Source organism: Lepisma saccharinum, chromosome 21, assembly GCF_977018435.1.
Source record: "Lepisma saccharinum chromosome 21, izLepSacc3.1, whole genome shotgun sequence".
Taxonomy (NCBI): domain Eukaryota; kingdom Metazoa; phylum Arthropoda; class Insecta; order Zygentoma; family Lepismatidae; genus Lepisma; species Lepisma saccharinum.
The window spans coordinates 15,441,055-15,457,946 of record NC_139249.1 but is presented as its reverse complement, the minus strand read 5'-3'; the positions used below and the strand labels follow the sequence as shown (position 1 = coordinate 15,457,946).

At 39.5% G+C, this 16,892-nt stretch overlaps 1 protein-coding gene across 3 annotated transcripts in view; it reads left to right on the top strand.

Annotated features, from left to right (window-relative positions):
• tinc (transmembrane protein tincar) overlaps positions 1 to 16,892 on the top strand; it is a 444,623-nt gene that overhangs the window by 207,010 nt on the left and 220,721 nt on the right. For 2 of the 3 annotated variants that reach the window (XM_083143185.1, XM_083143183.1), the window contains exon 1: positions 436 to 603. The exons of the other annotated variant lie outside the window; for it this stretch is intronic. The gene's annotated coding sequence lies outside the window, so the exon portion shown is untranslated. Of the gene's footprint in view, positions 1 to 435; positions 604 to 16,892 lie in introns of those variants that run through there. 3 annotated transcript variants of the gene reach the window in all.

Sequence of the window (16,892 nt, the reverse complement as noted above, 5' to 3'; positions counted from 1 at the left end):
ATTTGGAATATAATTGGTATATTTCTACGAGTTTATAATAGTTATTTTATAATAACCACGATATTAATATATTATCATTTCTACCATTAAAGTTTTAGCGATGGCCTGCCCCCCCCCCTTCAAAAATTTCTGGCGACGCCCATGCAATAAGTGGAATATAAAACTATTTGAAAATGGAAATAATCCAGTAGAAATTACTTGGTATGCAACAGAAACAAAATTGAAAAGAGAAAAAAAAAAAGAATTAAAAAAACTTGGAAAGCGATCACCCATTCTGATACAGCACGATAGCTTTTGCACATTCGCTGCAATATGGCTCTGAGGCAGCGTGGAGAAAAGAGCGGAGTTCGTCTGTTGATTTTGCTCACGTGATGGCGCTGGTGCTGCCGACTACGTCACGTGGTTCGACGGTCCCTTCCACGCTGCCGGCGAGCGAGGCGTTGCCTCCGCTGTTGTGTGTCGTCCGCCGAAGTGTACGGTTTGCGTGTGTCGGGTGGAGTGCGTAGTGTCGTGGAATTGTGTGTGGATTATTTTTATTACACCCAATGAAAATGGACCCTCAGTAGCACGGATAGAAAGCTGGATTTTTACGTCTTGATTTCGGTGAGTTTTTGCTATTTTTCTTTACCCGGTTTGTGTGTGTGTTCGGTTATGTTGCGTGAGTTAAATTGGGTTCGCTTTAGCGCCGCGGTATTTCTGCTCCCCAAGAAACAACGACGGTCAAATTGAGGGAGAGAAGTTCAGGTGAGTGCGACCGATTTGCATTCTTACCTTTTTTAACACTGTGAGAAGTGGGTGTAGTGTATAATACACCAATTCCACACGCCCGCCTCGGTAGCAAAGAGGCGCTACGAAGCCAGCAGTTGAAATCCTGTTCATTGACATTTCGTTACTTATTTGTCCTTCATTGTTATTGTCGCGATTTGACCTCCCCGATGGGGCAGTGGTAGCGTCGTCGCCTTGTAATCAAGAGGTCCCGGGTTCGATTTCCGGTGGAGGCACACTTTAAACTGTAGTTCCAGTCCCGATTAGCCTTACTGTGCATAAAGTGGACTTAAAACAACAAATCAATCCAATGAAATCAATCAATCGATACCCAGTGGAGGCACATAGTGGTTCGGATTCGATTTTTAAACTGTAGGTCCAGTCCCGATTAGCCTAACTGTGCATAAAGCGGATTTAAAACACAAACTCAATCAATTGTCGCGATTAAACAACAGATACAAAATCGACGTTAGACCACAAAATTGCAGTTGCATTTACCAGCATCACCATATACAATTTATTCGTTTCTGTATTAATAGAGGGGGGGAAAGTCCCCTCAACCCGGGCATTCGAACTTACTCAGAATTGAGCCGACTTCCGTGGCGGAGTGGTTAGCACAGCGTGCTGTAACACCAGGGGTCCCGGGTTCGAATCCCTGCCTGGCATGAGTGTTTTTTGGGAGCAGTTTAATCATACCACTCATCCTCATTGTCGCGATTTGTCAAAAGTGACAGAAAAGCGCTAAATAACAATACTCCTCCAACATAAATCAGTATCGTTGATATTGGCATGAATATCCCCTTTGGCTTTATTGACTTGCCTAATGCTTTCGATTGATGGCGGTCAGCGAAAGTGCTATGAAGCCAGTGTTCCCGGATTGGAACTTTGGTCAGGCATGGATGTGTTTGCCCCCTCTCTCATTTTATCCTCATCGTCGCGATGAATCCAAGATTTACAAAAGAGACGCCAAATAACCAAAATGAAAGTCTTTAGAAACGGAATGTCACCTTGATGTACCTACATAACTACGCAGATCTACCAGCTTTTCTGGCTCCAGCTTCTGCTATATCAAGAAAACATTATTTATGCAGAAAATGGTGACTTTTTCTCCCATGAATCTTCCGGAAACAGCCCAGCCCGAAGTATAGCTTATTGGCCTAGTCAAGAGGTCTGCACATTTTAGTACAAAGACTGGCACCCAATAGGAAGACAGCAAAAGGGATTGTTTTCTTTCTTTTTTATGCATGTTAATGTGGAAAATATGTGCTGCTTTTCTCAGCGGGAGACTACACCAAGCCTAGCGTTGTTTACGATCAGTAGTGTATAATTTTCATTGCACCGGACAGTTTTTCAGCAAGGTTATAGATCATTAGATTGCCCTTCCATGGGATTGTCAAATTGCTGACCAGATAATTTGAATGCCACTATGAATAGGGAAATGAAACTTCCTTTCTGTTGTGTTTTTTTTATATACTACCCTTTGGATTAATCTCGGCGATGAGCTGACGATGCGACAAAAACTTGATACGACGATGCCCCAACAGGTATTCTAACCTCGGACATCTGGCTTCTTTTCGCGTTGCACTGGTCACTTCGTAACGAAGCGTTCGAGTCCCAGTGGAGGCACACAGCTTAAACTGTAGGTCCGGTCCCGATTAGCCTTACTGTGCATAAACCAAATCAATCCAAAAATCAATCGTAACGAAGCGAATTCGTCATATGGTTTTCAGGAAAATGAAGTCCATATGGGAAGGGGGCGGGGGAGGAGGGGTTTGAGCCCATAACCATGCCCTTTCGGTGCACTCCTCTTATTTTGCTCATGTCCAGGATATTGGTGTAATCACGATCTCGCTACAAATGATGTGCGTTCCAGTCGTGACCTGGAAAGTGTTGTCGTTTACGAGTTCACCATCCTCAATATCATTGATTGAGTTGGTGTTTTAAGCCCACTTTATACACAGAAAGGCTAATCGGTACTGGATCTACAGTTTAAAGTGGGATCCGAACCACTATGTGCCTCCACCGGGTATCGAGGAGGCGATCGCTTCGCCACCGGAGAGGCCTCAATGTCATGATTGAGCTAAAGATGCAGAAGTGCGACGTAAAATAGGAAAAGTACAATTGCAAATTAGGTTCAGATTGGATAGCGGGTATTCGTCACGATGAACCAAAAGAGAGGCACTTACGTTAAATGGTCCAAAATACAATACAGGATTCGAACACAGATCTCTGGCTTACTGGCCTAATCCTGACAGTCTCATACGTTAAAACGCGGGTCCAGACTTGGCTTCTGTGCGCGAATAGAACTTTCATTTCCTAAAAATAATTATTTCGATTCTAGCAAGAGCCGACTCATGGACATATCGCATTTTCTTCCTTTTTCCTCGAGCTAAGTTCTGGTGCCTGCTTCTCTATACTGCATTGTCTTGCTGGTCCCCGATCGCTCATGAAGTGGCTGTGAATACCTTTAAGCTGGAAGGAAGAAGCGGGTAACATGTTTGCACTCGCAGACCATGTTGTTTGCTTCTTGATAAGAGTTATTAACATACGCGCATCCTCTTTTTACTTATCTCGGAGTAGATAGTATCTTTGAGAAGGGTAGTTGTTTAAATTCAAGCACAGACACCTGCTCTTGGCGTCATGCATGCAAGACATAAGTGTTGCGTCAATGGCTAACACAGTCCCTTCAAAGGCTGCACTGTACATTGTGGTGTTAAACAACGATATGTAATTTCAGTACTGTTAAACACTTCACTGCTTTCTCTGTTCTTAGTGTTTTGATGTTCGGACTTTCTGGCATGACTAGAGACGGGATGTTTAGGCACTAAAAACATATAAAATAGGCAGGCAAATAAGCACTTATAATTTTCAAAATAGGCATTACAATACAAATAGGCAATAAAAAAGGCAATGAAATTTAACTCAAAATAATGAAGATAGATGTACAAAAAGAAATAGGTGTCTAAATTATATAGAAACATACCTGTACATTCTTTATATTTGCTTAAAATAAACCAGGAGCTCATCATTAGAGAGAGACAGCAGTCCAATATTGTACTTAATAAATCACTGCAAACAGGAGTCACGTCAGCCCAAATTTTTCCATTGTATAATGGCTACACTTAATAGTCTGACAAAAGAAATTGTTGGCTACTTCCAACCAGTATGCAAATTATTTAAATATACACTTTATCACTGCACGCAGAGTTATTTCATTTAAAAAATTTACACTATATATTCCACACAGCAGTTCGAAGTAAGAAACTGTTTAAATGCATTTCAAGTTTGTACTGAATAAGAAGCACTAATTGCGGTTGCACATCACAACAAGGTATTTCTTTACGTGATCAACCGACAAGTTATGTCTGCGATCGGACAACACATATTTTAGAATTAAAAATGATCTTTCAACCTCCACAGATGTTACCGCAGCATACTTAAAGCACGCGAGAACATGTGGATCTAACTCAGTTTGTATATATTCACCTTTCAGAACTTGTTGAATTGCCCTTAATTTGTCCAAGTCCTTATTAGCTGCAATAACTCGCTAACTGTTATTTTTAAATTTCTTGGAAGCATCGGAAACTAATCCTGGGAACAGGATTATGCACTGAGTTCAGTAATGTCCCAATTTTAAAGAAAATGCCTAAAATATGCAATATCTGGCATTTATGAAATAATATAGGCAATATCGTATGAAATAGGCAAAATTAAATTGCCTTTAAATGAAGCTAATCTCTCCCTCCTGGCCATCGCAACATTCGTTTTCATCATATCTCTAACAGGAAAGAATAGGCATTTTGCCTAACATCCGGTCTCTAGTCATGACCTAAGCAAGAAATCTAGCTAGGAGTGTAATATTCACAAGTACTCGAATCGAACACAGGCTTCTTGTCATATTGAGCCAAACCTGACAGTCGCATGCATCACTTTTCCTATTGGTACCGGGTGTTTCAAAAAGAGTTGAGGGGTTACAAAAATTTATTGCAAGTGAAGTATTGAACTTACGTTAATGAAACCAGTCCAGAACGAACGAGGAACTCAGTTGTTTTTTTTTACACCTACAATTGTTCAATGTTTACACCACGGGTGACACGGTACACATCGACATGATAGTCTAGTTCTTGCCACACTTGCATCAATATGGGCCTGTCGATGGTGTCTATCACTGCGATGATACGCTCCCTTGGGCTGCTATATCACGCGGCATCGGTGAGACGATGTCTTGGATGAAGCCCCACAAAAAGAAATCAGGTAAGGTCCCGTGATCTTGAAGTTTTGCACAAAACACTGAGTGTTGTGGGTGATTTGAGTGTCGCCTAGCGGCAGGGATATGAACTCTAATGGCCGCGTGCACCGACGCCGATTGTTTCGAAGTTCAGATGAACGAGATCAATTTTAATCCACTCTAAATGAACTTGGTTTAAAGATTTGCATTGCACCAACGAAAAACGACGTTCACGAGATTCCGTTCAAATGATCCGAGATTAATTTGTAAGGCTATACCTGATTGGTTGGCTAAAACAAATGACAATCAAGAACTCCACCGAGTAGTGTGATGTGTTAAAGTATCAACGTGTAGGAGAAGAAAGTAATTCGGGCCGCAAATTTATCTGAATTTGAGAAATGTACTGATCAACCTTGTCGACGAGTACAAGAATGTAGTAGGATGTAAAGAAATAATAATCTTAAAAAAGAACTGACGGCACAAGACAAAAGGATAAGGAGAAAGCATGGAACCTTCTTCTACGGGACTTCAATGCCTTACGAAATGCATTCGCGAGAGAACAGCGTACGCTGAACCTCGCCCGCTCAATAAAGATATTTCATTATTATTATTACTGTATTGTGGTAAGTATTTGAATTTTTCATTTCTTAATTCTTATATATTTATATTGTCATGTCGTGTAAATAGCCAGTAACATGTATTTTCGTAAATTTATACAATCATATTTCCAACACCATGTAGCAATATCGTAACATGGCTCTAATTTACCTTGCACTTGCACATGTTTTGTGTTCTGGGATAGAAAGTTCAGGATTTAGAAACATTTCGAATTTGCACCACAGAACCACAAATTATTATTATTATTTTGGCAGTTTTTAGTTTACGTAGTTCTCGAATTATCAGCATTGTACATCCAAAACGGTCGCGAATGGCCGATCAGAAGATAAACTCGTTTTGATGTTCCTAGATCGCGATCAAGTGTTGAACCGTCTTCGTGCAATGGAATTTTCCAGTGATCCTTTCCCGACCCGAGTTTAAAATTTGATCTTCGTTCGTGCACACGGCCATGAGCTTAACAAAACATACACGCACAAACTGTTTGCGTTCCTCGATTGTTCTAAACTGGTTCATTAACGTAAGTTCGATAGTATACTTGCAATAACTTTTTGTAACCCCTAAATTATTTATGAAACACCCTAACTAACTCTCTAGCCTTCTTGAACCCGAAGGTTCATGGCTGCAGCATCTGTCCCTATCGTGAGCAAGGTCTGTATACTCCTTTCCATCCCTACCGATTTCCTTTAGGTCCATCTCAATGTTATAGCTTCATCTTCGTCTTGGTCTTCCTACAACAAAACACCCGGTATTTTTAAACCAGAAATAGTACGCGGAACTTGCGATATCGTCCATCCCTACTCTTCACACATCTTGGCTGCTTCTATATTTACTACAAACTACTATTCTTCGATTTGTAATGTCTATTGACCTAGAAGCTTCTAGTTGAAGGATGTTCACATAATCATTCATCCTCATAGTCGCGATCGACCAAGAAATAGAAAAAAGGGGCAGGATGTAATCAAAATAGGAATGCGAATAGCCAATGACAGTAGACCTAAGAATGAAGACAACGTTGCTGGCTGCAATGTCAGTTCTTTTTCTTTCTAAAGGGAATTTATTTTCCTGAAACCACCCCCAGTGACATATCGAATTATATTTGTTCCTCGTCTGCAAACACCTTTGTTCCAAGTTCGCTTTGTGCTTTCTAAGAAAGTACCCTCCTTGTTTTCTCGTAAGGGGAGTTTGTGTCGATTCAGACGTCGTTGTTCCCCTTCCTGCCCCGCCCACCGTCCGTCCTTTCCTTGCTCATTTCTTTCGCCTCTCTCTGTCCGTTCCGAAGCTAATTCCCTTTCTAGGGGCTGCTGTCTCCCTCCCCCCTGCACCTTGAAACTTCAGGAGTTTCAGAAATCATAGTATGTTTCTCGTGGGATCAGGGGACAACGGACAAAAAAAAACTACCCTCCTAAATGTGCCATGTTCTGGAGTGGTGCAGTGTTGCCAACCGTACAGGCAGGAAAATCTCTGGTAAATGATTTGCACGTTTCATCGTTTCTACTTCTTATTGGCTTCCTCACCGCCGATTGTTTGTACTGTTATGTTAGTCGCAACGTGGAAGATGAAAGGACGAACTGAAAGCTGGATACACCTCGGTCATATCGGACTTCCCTGATGGCGTAGTGGTAAAAGTTGTCGCTTTGAAATTAAGGGGTCACGGGTTCGATTCCCGGAGGAGATATATTGTACAGTAGTTCGGATTGATTTGATTTATTTTAGTCCGATTTTTTACCACTTTTGGCTAATCGCGAAGATGAGGATGAGTGATGATATGATGAAATTGATGGGTACCTATGTCCAGGCCAGAATTCAAACCCGACACCCTTGGCGTCGTAGCGCGCTGTGCTAACCACTCCGCCACCGTGGTCGACGTACAGAGGTTCGTATCCAACATTTTAAACTGTCAAGTCCCACAAGTGCACAACGTGGACTCAAAACGAGCTTTGTAATGGTCTCAGGTAGTGACAAATTGCACAGTGCTTCGTTTGCATGGGCGTCCGGAAGGGGGTCAAGGGGGAGCTGTGCCTCCCCCCTGGAAAATGAAAGTGAATCAAAAAGTATATATTTTTCACAATTTCATTTCAGCCACAATAATATGTGTTAATTATTACATGAATATGGTAAATTCAAATTTAAGCAATGTTTTTTTGAGGGAACAACACTATTATTGGGGAAAATGTGCCTTGTTTGCCCCCCTGGAAAAAAAATACCTTCCTTGCTCCTCCCTGGAAAAAATCCTGCGGACGTCCATGTTCGTTTATATTCTACTTTAAACTGAAGATCCATTCCCGATTTGTCTATCTGTGCATAAAATGGAGTTAAAAACAAAAAAAAAAAAATATCCATTTTATCTTATCACCACTAATCCCCGTCTTCGCGATTAGCCAAAAGTGGCAGAAAAGCGAAGTCAAATCATTCGATCTTTCTCGTTGATTTCATTTATGCTGCGACTTTTTCTCAATCTTAGTTCCTATGTTTAGTGTTATGAATGCAGGTGAGCAACACTGTCAATTCAGAGGCGAAACTGGGAAACATCCCCCAACCTCCCTCCCCCAACGTCAGAAATCGACCCTGTTTTTCTTTCGATAGCCACCTGGAAGCTTCCGTCGTGGCTGCTCACCCTGGTGCCTTTATTAAGAATCTTCAACCCTCCTCCCCTAACCCCCCCTCCCCCGTAGCGCTTCTTTGCCACCTGCCGGTCCTTCTTTGGGTTCCGCTTCTTTCCCCGACGCTGGAGTGTCTTGGAACAGCTGCTGGAGCTGGAGGCTCCTGTAGAAGAAGCGAAACCTACTAAATTCCACTTTTGTTAACTGGAGTGGCATCAGCCCTGCGTGGATATGTGAATATGGTCTCAAACTTCCGGTCTCTTCAAGCTTCTTAGCAATTCTATTTCTCTATTTGACACGAAGCTTCTGAATACAGTGATATTACTTTCACAGAATGTAGTTACAGAATATTATTACTCAGGGGACGAACGGTGGGGATTACCCCCAACAATATTTTCCTAAAAATATCCCTACTAAAAATTTCCAGGGGGAGAGTTTTTATTCTAACAACAAAGATAAGCAATTAGTTTTGACTTCGGGATAATATCAAAAACAAGAAAAGGATAACGTTGTGTCTTTTGTGAGTGTCGAATGCTCTCTCTCTCTCTCTCTCTCTCTCTCTCGGGGTGTAAGGGGTGCTCCTTCCACGTAGTGCAGCCAATAGTCAACCTCACTTCCACGTAGTACAACCTGGACTCCAGACTAACGAGGCTCTGGCGACTGGCCCCATAGCCAGTATAATTGTGTCGTCCTTGTATGTACTAAGCGCCCTTTTTTACTCAGCTTTTAATTAAAGTAAGGAACTTTTAGTTTTCAGACACTCTTTTATTTTTATGATAAGGAGCTGGATCCCGTATAGTGTGACGGGTGCAAAATAGCCTCAGTGCGGACGCACCCAAGAATTTTAAATTCTTTCGCTCTCTCTCTCTTTTCTCTCTCCTTCCTTCATTCATTTTTCTTTCTTTCTCTCTTTTTCTCTTTCTTTCTCTCTTTCTCTCTTTCTTTCTCTCTCTTTCTTTCTTTCTCTTTCTCTCTCTCTCTTTGTTTCTCTCTCTTTGTTTCTCTCTCTTTCTTTCTCTCTCTTTCTTTCTCTCTCTTTCTTTCTCTCTCTTTCTTTCTCTCTCTCTCTTTCTCTCTCTCTCTTTCTCTCTCTCTCTTTCTTTCTCTTTTTCTCTTTCTTTCTCTCTCTCTTTCTTTCTCTCTCTCTCTTTCTTTCTCTCTCTCTTTCTTTCTCTCTCTTTCTTTCTCTCTCTCTCTTTTTTCTCTCTTTCTCTCTCTCTCTCTCTCTTTCTGTCTCTCTCTCTTTCTCTCTCTCTTTCTCTCTCTCTTTCTCTCTCTCACTCTTTCTTTGTCTCTCTCTCTTTCTCTCTCTCTCTTTCTTTCTGTCTCTCTCTTTCTTTCTCTTTCTTTCTCTCTCTCTCTTTCTCTTTCTTTCTCTCTCTCTTTCTTTCCCTCTCTCTTTCCCTCTCTCTTTGTTTCTCTCTCTCTCTCTCTCTCTCTCTCTCTCTCTCTCTCTCTCTCTCTCTCTCTCATTAACACATCTACACCAATAGCAATATATGCACAATAAGAAGTAAAACAAGAATGCAAGACTAATATTAGTATGAGATATAATTGATTTACTTTAATACCACTTAATGAAACCACTTCAACTATTCTTAATTTGACATTTTAAATCACTTAGTAATGGAGTTAGTTTCCAACTTTCTAAATATCTGATATACGTACATAAAAGTAACAAATTATTCCTTAATATTATATTTAACATATATATTTTTTAATGTTTTCGTGGTTCACTTTTAGTAATTCATATATAGGCTATGTTCTGTCTCTAATCATTTTGCAGCCTATAATTATCCATTGCGTAACTTGGGACCCAACTTTGATTTTCCATCTCATAAAAATGTGATCCAGAAGTATTTTCCTAAATATCCGTAACATTTGCGAAATCATAAAAAAAAAAAAAAACTTAGCATCTAAGGTCCCTGTAGGTTAACAAAAATACACTTTAATAAACCTGATAATTTTGGTGGGGCGTCACCTCTTGCCCCCGCCAAGTTCCGCCTATGACATTTCAAATATTATGGGGAAGATTCCTCCCCACTGTTTTTTTTCGGGGGGCTAGGTGAGTGTCTGTGTATTCCCAATAATTTGAAAGACGATTCTGGCAGAAGAAAGAAATGAAAATAAACCAATCAATCAAGAGGTGATTGATTACAGCTATAGAGGGGTATTTTTCAGACCTTCACCTTCAGAAACTGGATAACGGAGTTGGAGGATCGCTGGAATAAATGTATTGATCTTAAGATACATTATTTTAAGTCAAATTATAATTTAGAAATTATAAGTTTCGTTCTTTTATTGTCAGTCCGAGAACTATTCAGACCACCCTCGTATAAATAAAATGATCAAAGCAGGCGTAAGATGACTTCTTTTTTTTTTGCTTGTTACATATTGTGCAAGAACTTTTATCTCGTTACACAAGAGGACAATAACAAGAATTTTGAAAGTTGGTTTTTTATCAGTAACTCTCACCATTCTGCGAAGCAGGCATTTCAAAAAGCTTGACGACGGGGGAGGGGGTGATAAATGGAGAAAGAAGGAAAGTTTCGATGAAAAGGGGAAAGGCAAAAGCATACTCATTAGCGAAGGACGATGATAGAAACCGGAAGTAGGGACCGCCACGTGACGCTTAATGTTGACTGTGCAACAAAGCTTCCTCCTTTTTTATTCTGCTGCGAAAATTTCGTCGTCATGGCAACGGGGGGAGCGGAAGCATCGTGTATCGTAGTGAGGGGGGGATGCGTGAGAAATCGTCAGGCGACCCCTCCTCGGAGGATCCGTGGGGTCAGAGCTTCTGAAAACAGCCGTGAAATTGTCTTCACTATCTTCTGCGTTCTGATGCTGTAGATATTTTCATTCAAGGCGCGCACTTTTATTGCATGTATGTCTGAAGAAATCACCATTCGCAGTGTAACGTTCTCTTACGAAAGATATTAATCTTTATCCATGTACTAGTAGCGTTGTAAGGCAAGGACCTCCTTGATGGCGCAGTGGTAGCGTCGTCGCCTTGTAATCAAGGGGTCCCGGGTTCGGATCGCACTGTAGGCCCAGTCCCGATTAGCCTATCTGTGCATAAAGTGGACAAAACAACGATTCAATCAATCGTTATTCTCGTATTTCTCTGTACGTACTTTCCACAATTCATCAAATCTGTTCTGTCCGATATTCAGGTATCCATTATTCCCCGGATATTCTGATCAATCGAATTATCCGTTGCCTCTGAAACGGTTATCGGATGATTTGAAATCTGGAAAACCGTTATCCGGATTTTGTGATCATCTCTTTAATTCTTATCACTGAATCACAAGTCACAATCACAACTGTGATTCAGTTGTTTGTGAATTTTCACAGATTAGAAACAAGAATTTATAAATCTCTAATTAGATTGTCTAATTCTCGTCCTCAATACAATATGTTACGCTGGTGACATATACTTGAATACCTACTACGAATTATGTAAAATGACGGTTGTTATACACTAATAAGACATATTGTTATTGTCCATTTATTATCATTCGTTGGTTGATTGGTTGATTTTATTTTACTTCGCTTTTCTGCCACTTTTGGCTAATCGCGAAGATGTCCATGGGTGGTGGTGATGATGAAATTGATGAAGGGACACTCTCAAAGAAGCCGAAATTCGAACACGTGACCCTTGACGTCATAGAGCACTGTGTTAACCACTCTGCCGCTGAGGTGGCACTGTAGCCTTTGCTTTACATATGTGGCACTGGCGTATCTGGACTGTCACGTGGTCCTCGGCTATGAATAGAAATAAGTTTACCAACTTCTAAGAAATCAGGTTGCCAACTCATAATAAATCAGGTTGCCAACTCATAGGAAATCAGGTTGCCAACTCATAATAAATCAGGTTGCCAACTCATAATAAATCAGGTTGCCAACTCATAGGAAATCAGGTTGCCAACTCACATGAAATCAGGTTGCCAACTCACAGGAAATAATCACCATCCAGAATCACCATCATTTCACTGATATGAATAATTTTATTTACAATTTCTGATTGATTTTCCTCCTGTATTTTATTCTCTAGACTTCAGGCTTCGCAGATAGCTTAGCTAGCCTAGAGTATACGCTCCTGATATGTGGAAACAGGAGTAAACAACATATAGTCCCCCCTCTTGTATATTTCCACCGGCCCCCGTGGCGGAGTGGTTAGCACAGCGCGCAACAACGCCAGGGGTCCCGTGTTCGAATCCCGGTCTGGGCATGGCTGTTCTTTGTGAGTGTTCCTTCATTAATTTCATATAACCACTCATCCTCATCTTCGCTATTAGCCAAAGGTGGCAGAAAAGCGAAGTAAAATAAACCAATTCAATCAGGTTATATTTTCACCATATTTCAAATATTTCACTTTGTGGCCTTTTTCAAAGCAATTCTCCCAGTGGACGCCCGGGGCTGCAGCCAACCCATGCCCCCAGTAAATCCGGTACAGCCTTACTGTTGTAAACAGTGAAGCAACCATATGGGGAGGTTGGCGTTGTATCGATCAGGGCCTCGTGAAAGTCCTGAGGGAAGGGGACAGGGACTGTTTCAACGACGAATCCCTCCAGATCTTAAAACGGCCTGGATTGCCCTTCTCGTAGACATCCCGATGGTGTCAAGGGAGAGGTAGAGACGAAAGTACCGGATTAAGTGATTACCAGGAAGGGGGAGGGGAGGAAGCTAATATCGGGGATGGTTATTGCACAAGAGAGGATTTTAGTTTTAACGGAAGTTCAGGTTCTAGCGGGGAGGATGCAGTGACGTCGGAATCCAGTTGTTCATATAGGCTCTGCGCTGGTGCGAACAAGAAGCCACGCAGATACAGAAATGTAAATGCATCATATTTATGATGCATAGGAAAGGCATAGATTGGTTTAAAGTGGGGTTGTTCGAGTTCCAGGAACTCATAAATTATAATGGGTTCTATTGGGTTCGGTTGCAGGACCCCAACCTTATATGTCGCACAATTTACAATCGGTACAAGTCCGTATTGTTTCATTGGAAAAATGTTCCTGGACCGCATTTAAATTGATCCAGAAGAAAATGTTCCTGGACCGTATTTAAATTGATCCAGAAATCCAGAAAAAAGGTTCTTGGACCGTATTTAAATTGATCCAGAAAAAAGATTCTTGGACCGTATTTAAATTGATCCAGAAATCCAGAAAAAATGTTCCTGGACCGTATTTAAATTTATCCAGAAGAAATGTTCCTGGACCGTATTTAAGCGTAAATTGATCCAGAAAAAATGTTCCTGGACCGTATTTAAATTGATCCAGAAAAAATGTTCCTGGACCGTATTTAAATTGATCCAGAAAAAAGATTCTTGGACCGTATTTAAATTGATCCAGAAATCCAGAAAAAAGGTTCTTGGACCGTATTTAAATTTATCCAGAAGAAAATGTTCCTGGACCGTATTTAAGCGTAAATTGATCCAGAAAAAATGTTCCTGGACCGTATTTAAATTGATCCAGAAAAAATGTTCCTGGACCGTATTTAAATTGATCCAGAAAAAAGATTCTTGGACCGTATTTAAATTGATCCAGAAATCCAAAAAAAAGGTTCTTGGACCGTATTTAAATTTATCCAGAAGAAAATGTTCCTGGACCGTATTTAAGCGTAAATTGATCCAGAAAAAATGTTCCTGGACCGTATTTAAATTGATCCAGAAAAAAGATTCTTGGGCCGTATTTAAATTGATCCAGAAATCCAGAAAAAAGATTCTTGGACCGTATTTAAATTGATCCAGAAATCCAGAAAAAAGGTTCTTGGACCGTATTTAAATTTATCCAGAAGAAAATGTTCCTGGACCGTATTTAAGCGTAAATTGATCCAGAAAAAATGTTCCTGGACCGTATTTAAATTGATCCAGAAAAAAGATTCTTGGACCGTATTTAAATTGATCCAGAAATCCAGAAAAAAGATTCTTGGACCGTATTTAAATTGATCCAGAAATCCAGAAAAAAGGTTCTTGGACCATATTTAAATTTATCCAGAAGAAAATGTTCCTGGACCGTATTTAAGCGTAAATTGATCCAGAAAAAATGTTCCTGGACCGTATTTAAATTGATCCAGAAAAAAGATTCTTGGACCGTATTTAAATTGATCCAGAAATCCAGAAAAAAGATTCTTGGACCGTATTTAAATTGATCCAGAAATCCAGAAAAAAGGTTCTTGGACCGTATTTAAATTGATCCAGAAATCCAGAAAAAAGATTCTTGGACCGTATTTAAATTGATCCAGAAATCCAGAAAAAAGGTTCTTGGACCGTATTTAAATTTATCCAGAAGAAAATGTTCCTGGACCGTATTTAAGCGTAAATTGATCCAGAAAAAATGTTCCTGGACCGTATTTAAATTGATCCAGAAAAAAGATTCTTGGACCGTATTTAAATTGATCCAGAAAAAAGGTTCTTGGACCGTATTTAAATTTATCCAGAAGAAAATGTTCCTGGACCGTATTTAAGCGTAAATTGATCCAGAAAAAATGTTCCTGGACCGTATTTAAATTGATCCAGAAAAAAGATTCTTGGACCGTATTTAAATTGATCCAGAAATCCAGAAAAAAGATAAAAAAGATTCTTGGACCGTATTTAAATTGATCCAGAAATCCAGAAAAAAGATTCTTGGACCGTATTTAAATTGATCCAGAAATCCAGAAAAAAGGTTCTTGGACCGTATTTAAATTTATCCAGAAAAAATGTTCCTGGACCGTATTTAAGCGTAAATTGATCCAGAAAAAATGTTCTTGGACCGTATTTAAATTGATCCAGAAATCCAGAAAAAAGATTCTTGGACCGTATTTAAATTGATCCAGAAATCCAGAAAAAAGATTCTTGGACCGTATTTAAATTGATCCAGAAATCCAGAAAAAAGATTCTTGGACCGTATTTAAATTGATCCAGAAATCCAGAAAAAAGGTTCTTGGACCGTATTTAAATTGATCCAGAAATCCAGAAAAAAGGTTCTTGGACCGTATTTAAGCGTAAATTGATCCAGAAAAAATGTTCCTGGACCGTATTTAAGCGTAAATTGATCCAGAAAAAAGATTCTTGGACCGTATTTAAATTGATCCAGAAATCCAGAAAAAAGATTCTTGGACCGTGTTTAAATTGATCCAGAAATCCAGAAAAAAGGTTCTTGGACCGTATTTAAATTTATCCAGAAGAAAATGTTCCTGGACCGTATTTAAGCGTAAATTGATCCAGAAAAAATGTTCCTGGACCGTATTTAAATTGATCCAGAAAAAAGATTCTTGGACCGTATTTAAATTGATCCAGAAATCCAGAAAAAAGATTCTTGGACCGTATTTAAATTGATCCAGAAATCCAGAAAAAAGGTTCTTGGACCGTATTCAAATTTATCCAGAAGAAAATGTTCCTGGACCGTATTTAAGCGTAAATTGATCCAGAAAAAATGTTCCTGGACCGTATTTAAATTGATCCAGAAAAAAGATTCTTGGACCATATTTAAATTGATCCAGAAATCCAGAAAAAAGATTCTTGGACCGTATTTAAATTGATCCAGAAATCCAGAAAAAAGATTCTTGGACCGTATTTAAATTGATCCAGAAATCCAGAAAAAAGGTTCTTGGACCGTATTTAAATTTATCCAGAAGAAAATGTTCCTGGACCGTATTTAAGCGTAAATTGATCCAGAAAAAATGTTCCTGGACCGTATTTAAATTGATCCAGAAAAAAGATTCTTGGACCGTATTTAAATTGATCCAGAAATCCAGAAAAAAGATTCTTGGACCGTATTTAAATTGATCCAGAAATCCAGAAAAAAGATTCTTGGACCGTATTTAAATTGATCCAGAAATCCAGAAAAAAGATTCTTGGACCGTATTTAAATTGATCCAGAAATCCAGAAAAAAGATTCTTGGACCGTATTTAAATTGATCCAGAAATCCAGAAAAAAGGTTCTTGGACCGTATTTAAATTGATCCAGAAATCCAGAAAAAAGATTCTTGGACCGTATTTAAATGTATCCAGAAATCCAGAAAAAAGATCCTTGGACCGTATTTAAATTGATCCAGAAATCCAGAAAAAAGATTCTTGGACGGTATTTAAATTGATCCAGAAATCCAGAAAAAAGATTCTTGGACCGTATTTAAATTGATCCAGAAATCCAGAAAAAAGATTCTTGGACCGTATTTAAATTGATCCAGAAATCCAGAAAAAAGGTTCTTGGACCGTATTTAAATTTATCCAGAAGAAAATGTTCCTGGACCGTATTTAAGCGTAAATTGATCCAGAAAAAATGTTCCTGTACCGTATTTAAATTGATCCAGAAAAAAGATTCTTGGACCGTATTTAAATTGATCCAGAAATCCAGAAAAAAGATAAAAAAGATTCTTGGACCGTATTTAAATTGATCCAGAAGAAAATGTTCCTGGACCGTATTTAAGCGTAAATTGATCCAGAAAAAATGTTCCTGGACCGTATTTAAATTGATCCAGAAAAAAGATTCTTGGACCGTATTTAAATTGATCCAGAAATCCAGAAAAAGGTTCTTGGACCGTATTTAAATTGATCCAGAAAAAGATGTTCCTGGACCGTATTTAAGCGTAAATTGATCCGGGAAAAAAGGTTCCTAAACCGTATTTAAACTCATCCGATAAGAAGGTTACTGGACCGTATTTAAATTGAGCGGGAAAGAAGGTACCTGGACCGAATT